This window comes from Triticum dicoccoides, chromosome 5A (assembly GCF_002162155.2).
Source record: "Triticum dicoccoides isolate Atlit2015 ecotype Zavitan chromosome 5A, WEW_v2.0, whole genome shotgun sequence".
NCBI lineage: Eukaryota > Viridiplantae > Streptophyta > Magnoliopsida > Poales > Poaceae > Triticum > Triticum dicoccoides.
The window spans coordinates 452,613,177-452,620,428 of NC_041388.1; the positions used below are offsets into that span (position 1 = coordinate 452,613,177).

The window sequence follows — 7,252 nt, forward strand, 5'->3', positions numbered from 1 at the left end:
TAGTTTTCAAATTTGAATAGTTTAAATTTTGAATTATTTGAAATTAGTGTGAATCACTAGTTTGTGAATAACTTAACTTTAAAAATCAGTAAAATGAAAGAATTTGTTTGCACATAAAATGTCTTCACGTTTCAAATGCCAAAACACATAATTAACTACCCTAACTATTACAGAGATTCCCTTCTGGGTGTGAAACACAGAAGAAAGTGATGATAGTGAAGCCGATCACATCCCAGATCTTTGGGTGTGAAACTTTTTCTTCGCGTGTGTCCCTTTGCGCCGTAACCATGGAAAATCTTCATCATTTAACGGGATGCTCGGGTCAATAATCACTGTGAATGGAGCAATTTCATCAAACTTTTCATAATCTTCTGACTTGTCTGTCTTGTCATCCACTCCCACGATGTTTCTCTTCCTAGAAAGAACTATGTGCCGCTTTGGCTTATCGTACGATGCATTCGCTTCCTTATCTTTTCTTTTTCTTGGCTTGGTAGACATGTCCTTCACATAGAAAACCTGTGCCACATCATTGGCTAGAACGAATGGTTCGTCTGCATACGCAAGATTGTTGAGATCCACTGTTGTCATTCCGTACTGCGGGTGTTCCGTTACCCCGCCTCGTGTCATATTGACCCATTTGCACCGAAACAAAGGGACCTTCAAACCACATCGATAGTCAAGTTCCCATTTGTCTTGTATATAACCATAATATGTTTCCTTTCCCGTCTTGGTTTCTGCATCAAAGCGGACACCACTGTTTTGGTTGGTGCTCTTCTTATCTTGGGCGATCGTGTAAAATGTATTACCATTTATCTCGTACCCTTTGAGAGTCATTATATTCGAAGATGGTAACTGGGACAGCAAGTACAGGTCATCTTCAATAGAGGTGTCATGCATGGTACGTGTCTGCAACCAGCTGGCGAAACTCCTGGTTTGTTCACGTGTAATCCAGTCATCAGACCGCTCCGGGTGTTTGGAGCGTAGCAAATTCTTGTGTTCATCCATATACGGAGTCACCAAGGCGGAATTCTGTAAAACTGTGTAGTGTGCTTCAGTGAGAGAATGTCCGTCCATACATATTATTTGTTCCCCTCCTAGCGTGCCTTTTCCATCCAGTCTGCCCTTATGCCGCAATTCAGGAACACCAATCGGCTTAAGGTCAGGAATAAAGTCAATACAAAACTCAATGACTTCCTCATTTTGAAGCAATAGCAACATACTAAACGATCAAGTGTTAAGCTAACGTAATGGGTCAAGTCAATCACATCATTCTCCTAATGATGTGATCCTTTTAATCAAATGACAACTCATGTCTATGGCTAGAAAACATAACCATTTTTATTCAACGAGCTAGTCAAGTAAAGGCATAATAGTGACACTCTGTTTGTCTATGTATTCATACATGCACTAAGTTTTCGGTTAATACAATTCTAGCATGAATAATAAACATTTATCATTATATAAGGAAATATAAATAACAACTTTATTATTGCCTCTAGGGCATATTTCCTTCAGAGGCAAGAACAATTAACATTTTTTCCATCGCAGATGGACAGATATATGAATGACAAACATGCTAAAATCATCTTCTCAAAGCATGCAAGCCAGTAATATAGGTAGCAAACCATCAGATGTTGGACATGGAATGTTATTTACTTAGCAGAAAAATGGTTCTGTTGTACAAAAAACAGTGTCACAAAAAATCTCCCAAAAAAGCTACTTTAGCTTACTTTCACATGGCCTATTTACATTTCTAATAACTAAGACAATGTGGCAATGAGTAAGAAAATAGGAGAATAAAGTTATAACCAGATTGAACAACAAACCTCTACAACTTGCATATACACCAACGGAAGGTAGTAAAAAAATGAGGGCATTCAGCAAGCACAATCCCAAATTAGAACTGCACCAGGTGCATGACCAATAGCAGTTATAATGGGCCAGTGGCGAGAAATTGCCAACACAACAGATCAGTCGATATCAACATAGGAAATCAAGAGAAAATATTAAGCAAAGGCAATGTCGAAACAAATAAGCATGCTCCAAGCAAAGTTGAGTGACGCTGTCCTTGGAAGTGAAGAAAAAATGATTTTCCTAGAGAAGATATCTCGATTCAGTCAGGATTTATAAAAAGAATTATATAACATCTGTAGGTAACATGCATTGTTACAACAGTACACATCTACTATGACCAAAAGGGTTTATTTCTGTATATGGAAATAATCAGTAAGGTGAGATTAGTGAACCAACAGAATGCAACTCACTCATAATTATTTTAAAAAAGAATAACAAAATGTGATCCTCCTTTGGTTAGTGTGTACACACTACACAGAGCTATGAACAAGGGCTTGAAAATTATTAAGTAAAACAAGCACTCGTCGTAACTGTTCTTTCCAAATCCCCTCCCAAGCACATGTTCTCCATAGTTCATTGAATGTAGATAGAATTCATTATTAGTTTCTACTATCACTTATAACACATATAATATGGCAGACACTGAACAATTTTACCATCAACTTTTTTATTGTGTTCATTTGTGTTTGATACAATCAAATTTGATCTTCTACATTGAAGATTAAAGATGCCAAAGGCTGATACCATGCTAGTCTTAAAGAAAAGACGATTCAATCATAAGCGCAACATAGGTTACATGGGCATCTCGAGAAATGATTTGAGGAAAATTCTGTTTCTGGAGAGATGTTATTTTCCTTTTAGTTGCGTTCTTATAATATCTTGTTGGAGTATAGGGCTATCCATGCACTTGCTCAGGGCTGCCGAATGGTCCATGGATAGTTTTATAGAAGCTTTCAAAAGTATGAATGTTTAAGAAAAGCCGATAATTGAAAATGGAGATCCAGCTCACAAGGTTTTATACTTATAAAGTGATTTACATGTTGATTCTTCAAATTGTTGAGAGCATCATACTCTAAAATAGAGAGAACATATAGGCACGCCCAAGGATTCAAATCATGTTTGGTACAAATGTCTTAGGATGCTTATCCCCCAGTTACCATTATAGTCGGTAAATATAATTGTAGTGGTCAAGTTTTCAATTGTTCTCTTTGCAAGTCCAAACTTCCAGCAACGCATAACAGCAAAAAGAGCTTGTGAGAGTTAAAAATAGACTGGAATTAAAGGTAGAATCTTATGTTAGATTTACCGACAAGTAATCTCACACACGTGCCTACTATTTTGTTAGCCAAGCAAAACATATTCCAATAAACCAAGAACAATAGAGAAGCCCTTGGCTAGATCAACTAACCATCGCGTAAAGAAAATGTAAAGGAAGATACCTGAAGAACATGGCTTGAACTGAACAATGAGCAAATCTTGAGTAGGAGAACAAAGAAGCTGCAACCTTCTAGATCTGACAACAAGCAGAATGAAAGTAGAGGAACTTGTTAGAGCATAAGCATGTCAGCAGACAGTTTACAGACAAGGAAAAGATTAGTTCATTTACCCAAGATTAAAGCCCAAAACGGATGAGAAAAGCAGCCAAGATTAATGGAACATCTAAAATATAGGCACCAAGCCACCAAGCCACCAAGCCAGACATGAGTAGCCACCTGATATCAGCCTCCAAAGCGACCTGATATGAGCCTCCAATAAAATTGGAAGAAAGCAGTGGTGTAAACATATAAATATAAGAGAAACTTATTATGGCATGGGAACTATTTGTAGAATCTTTATCATGTGAATCAAACAACTATGGAATACAACTATTTGATATGTACTTCAACTGTGCTTGATGTATACTCTGTAAAGCAATGTAAATGCTCTTAATAATGAGAAATACCTAGAAACATTACGAGAATAAGCCCCATGTGTAAGAAAATCTTGAATCTGTAAATTCATGCCTAAGACAATGGACTGAACATTAGCTCTCTACATTCACCAAGATAAAGATAACAACATTCTATGAAAAGAAATTGCATAACGGCATCACACTTTTCTTGGGGTGTCAATTATAGAACCTGAACACTCACCTAAGCTCAACTGCTGCTCAACCCCCTCTGCTCCAACCCTAGAACATTCGTTCCTGCCAAACAAAAACAACATTGGTAGTGCTGCAAAAATGTATAATCCAGCGCCAGATAGTGATGCCTCAGTCAATCAAATTCCTAGGAATTTTCTCCAGAAATAGACCGAGTTAATCATTATAAATCACTATTGCCGAGCATCCGCACTTGAACTAAAAACATCAATTCGTAGCTAATCCCCGAATACAAATAGTAATCCAACGAAACCAAAACACCGCATTCACCAAATATGGAGATCTGAAGATCGGAAGGGAGGCGGATGGCTAAACACACACAACACACATCAAGCAGGGCAGGAGGATCAGGGAGAGCAGGGGCTCGGAGGAAGTTACCTTGTCTGGACGAGATTAGTGGCGGCAACGGTGGAGCTGACTCGCGGCGGCGACTGAGGTGACTCGAGGCGGCGGCCAGGGTGACTCCACGCCGCGGCTAGCAAATCCAGGCGGCAGCGGTGGCGAGGCCATGCGGGCGCCCTCGATCCAATCCGTTACCCTGGTCTTCAATCGAGCGAATAGGGTTAGGAGTGGGCTTCTGCAGGGCTCACGGCGCATCAAGGGCGGCGACGTTGGAGAGGAGACGAGGTGGAGGGGGCGCGGGCTCGACGAAGGGTTGGCGGAACCTTGCACGTTTCGGAGGATGGGCGCGGATGGGATTGGTGAATCCCAACGGCGACGAGACGCGCACGCAGCCAGTGCCACCGATGAACGGGACCAGGAGCAGCGCCGGCCCACCCGTCATCGCTATAGAACAGACGTGGGTGCATATGCTGGGTACATACGCATCGGCCTATCCTTGGGCAACTGCTCCCCGTAACACATGACGCGGGCAGCGCGAGGAGCGGGCCCCAGGCGCGTTTGACCCGGGACGAGACGCGACGCAGTAGGCAATGTGCACGTGAAAAAGTCACAATCATTAGACCGACGTGTGGGATCAAAAAAACAGGCAGGTCTACTTGCAGCCGCACCAACAGGTGAATCCAGAGGGGCGAGCGAACCAGAGACTCGGCAGTGCCCACGATGCGCGCATGCGGCACGGCAGGAAAGACGCTCGCGCACCCAAAATACTTTGACCCAGCCAATCCGCTTTTGCCCGAGCCCACAGGTCATCCCGCGTCTACGCTTCACCGCACGGTCAGAACGGCAACACACATTTTCTAGCCAGATCCAACGACCAGCAGCGAAAAAAAGACCGTGTTGACCCTGGTTGAACGGCCAACGAAGGCTGAAATTGGGGAGCTTCCTGGGAGCGAGTTGGCCAGTCTCTGTATTGTTTAAAATTGCATTGCAGTTTTAGGAAAATTTGTAGTTTTGGTGTTTGCGTGGAAGTAGTGCACGTGGAAGCACACATCATATGGTATCATGATCGTTGCCGGTACAATGGAATGTGCAGCTATTGTGTGACGTGAAAGTGTTCTATCCTACACACCAGCTCGGACTCTTTTTGTAGCATGTACGTTTTCAACCTCTATACCTGTGATTTTGCTCGACCCTGCGCGTACTACATGTGATTGCAAATAGTGTACTAGACCATAAGTGCCAGGTATGCAGATGTATCAAGTACAAACTGTCTTTCCTGATTTTTAATTAATATGCATGTATTCTTTAGCAGACAAACATTGTGAACATGTGCTTTAGAATTATTTTTCTTGACATGCTATGTTCTTCGAAAATCAACTAATCATGTATATATGAAGATGCAACTCTATTTCCCTTTTTGCTTTCCACTGTTGATGGTTAAACATTTAGGCCTCCTTTGGTTTAGAGGAATTTCATAGGAATTCTAGAGGATAGGATTCTTATAGGATTTTTTCCTTTAGAGCCCTTTGACTCATAGGAATGGATTCCTATTCCTACATAGGATTGGTTCCTATCCTCCACATTTCATAGGAAAATAAAAAAGAGCCTAGACTCAATGGAAAAAAAATCCTTTGATGTCAATCAAATGACATCTTGTTTCCTATTCCTACTCATAGGATTTGAGATACATGTCATCTCATTCCCTACAAGATTCCTATTCCTATGATAATCCTATCCTATGAACCAAAAGAGGCCTTAGATGTTTAATTGTGAGATATAATATTGCAAGGATTTTACATACTTGGCTTTTGAAACGCCAAGTCTATTTATTTTTTATTAGCTTCAACAGGTGCGCTATTCTGAACTTTGAAGCCCTCTTACTAGCTTCTGTGATCAGAGAATTTAGTTTAGATACTTTGTTAAGCATGTTTCCTATTCTCTAGGATTTTATGAAATATGTCTTAGTTTGAGTTAATTAGAATGGGAAAATATATATGTTCTTTTCAGAGGGGAGAGATCTTTACATGTTCAGCCTTCAAAATGTTAGCTGCACCCACTGGTCCAGAGAGTATTAGTATCTCTGCTCAATGACTTTTGATTATGCTCCTATTGGAAACTAAAGATAGTTCTGGCATGTCTGATCAGCATCTGATGTTCCAATATGGTTACTGAAAGCAGTCGATGGAGGATCCAGTGAGAGACCTAGAGTTGTTCTGAAGGAGGCAGATGTGGAAAAGAGTGGTAAAATTGGACTGCTTTTGTTCCCCTCAAAAACAAGCTTGGATTGCCTGTCTTTAATTTATTTATTTTTGTAATATATGTGTTTTTTTAAGAGTTTAATTCTGTGTATCGTGTACGACATTGGATAATAACTGATAGTTTGTAATGCTGCCATGAGACTACTGGACGAAGAAAATTTATACAACTGTACTATTTGTTTCAAGTCAGTGCACAAGCTCAGCATTTCTTTGTTTTCTTTGAGATTCAAGGTAGGGAAACAATAGTGTTTGTGCCACAGCCATTCCAACTGAAAGTACAAGGTCTGTTTTGATGGGTAGACGTTTGATCATGAATGAAATTAATGGTACGCCGAAGGGGATAGTACAATTGATGGAAACGGTCATTCGTCCTGATGTAGTATATAAATAAATATATATATATATATATATATATATATATATATATATATATATATATATATAATCATTTTGGACATGTCTCTGTGCATCAAATTTCATCTACAAAATCCCACAGCAACGCGCGGGGTGTCATCCAATATAACTAGGGAAGTAGTAAAAAAGTAGCTCACATGCAAATATAAGAAAAAAGTTCATTTTACTATCCTGAATAAAGTGGGTGGTTCATTTTACCCCCTGATCTATTTTTCAACTTGTTTTACCCCCCGAACAAACCCAA

General features: G+C 40.2%; 1 long non-coding RNA gene across 2 annotated transcripts; it reads right to left on the reverse strand.

Moving 5' to 3' along the window:
* Positions 1-1,489: 1,489 nt before the first annotated feature.
* LOC119297626 lies at positions 1,490-4,629 on the reverse strand. Of its 2 annotated transcripts, none has more exons than XR_005145690.1 (6): positions 4,373-4,629; positions 3,987-4,039; positions 3,797-3,857; positions 3,461-3,589; positions 3,294-3,367; positions 1,490-2,094 (listed from the first exon to the last, which is right to left on the reverse strand). It is a non-coding gene; the product is annotated as an uncharacterized LOC119297626 (long non-coding RNA). The 2 variants fall into 2 exon arrangements; XR_005145689.1 differs by having other exon boundaries at positions 3,461-3,600.
* Positions 4,630-7,252: the final 2,623 nt, after the last annotated feature.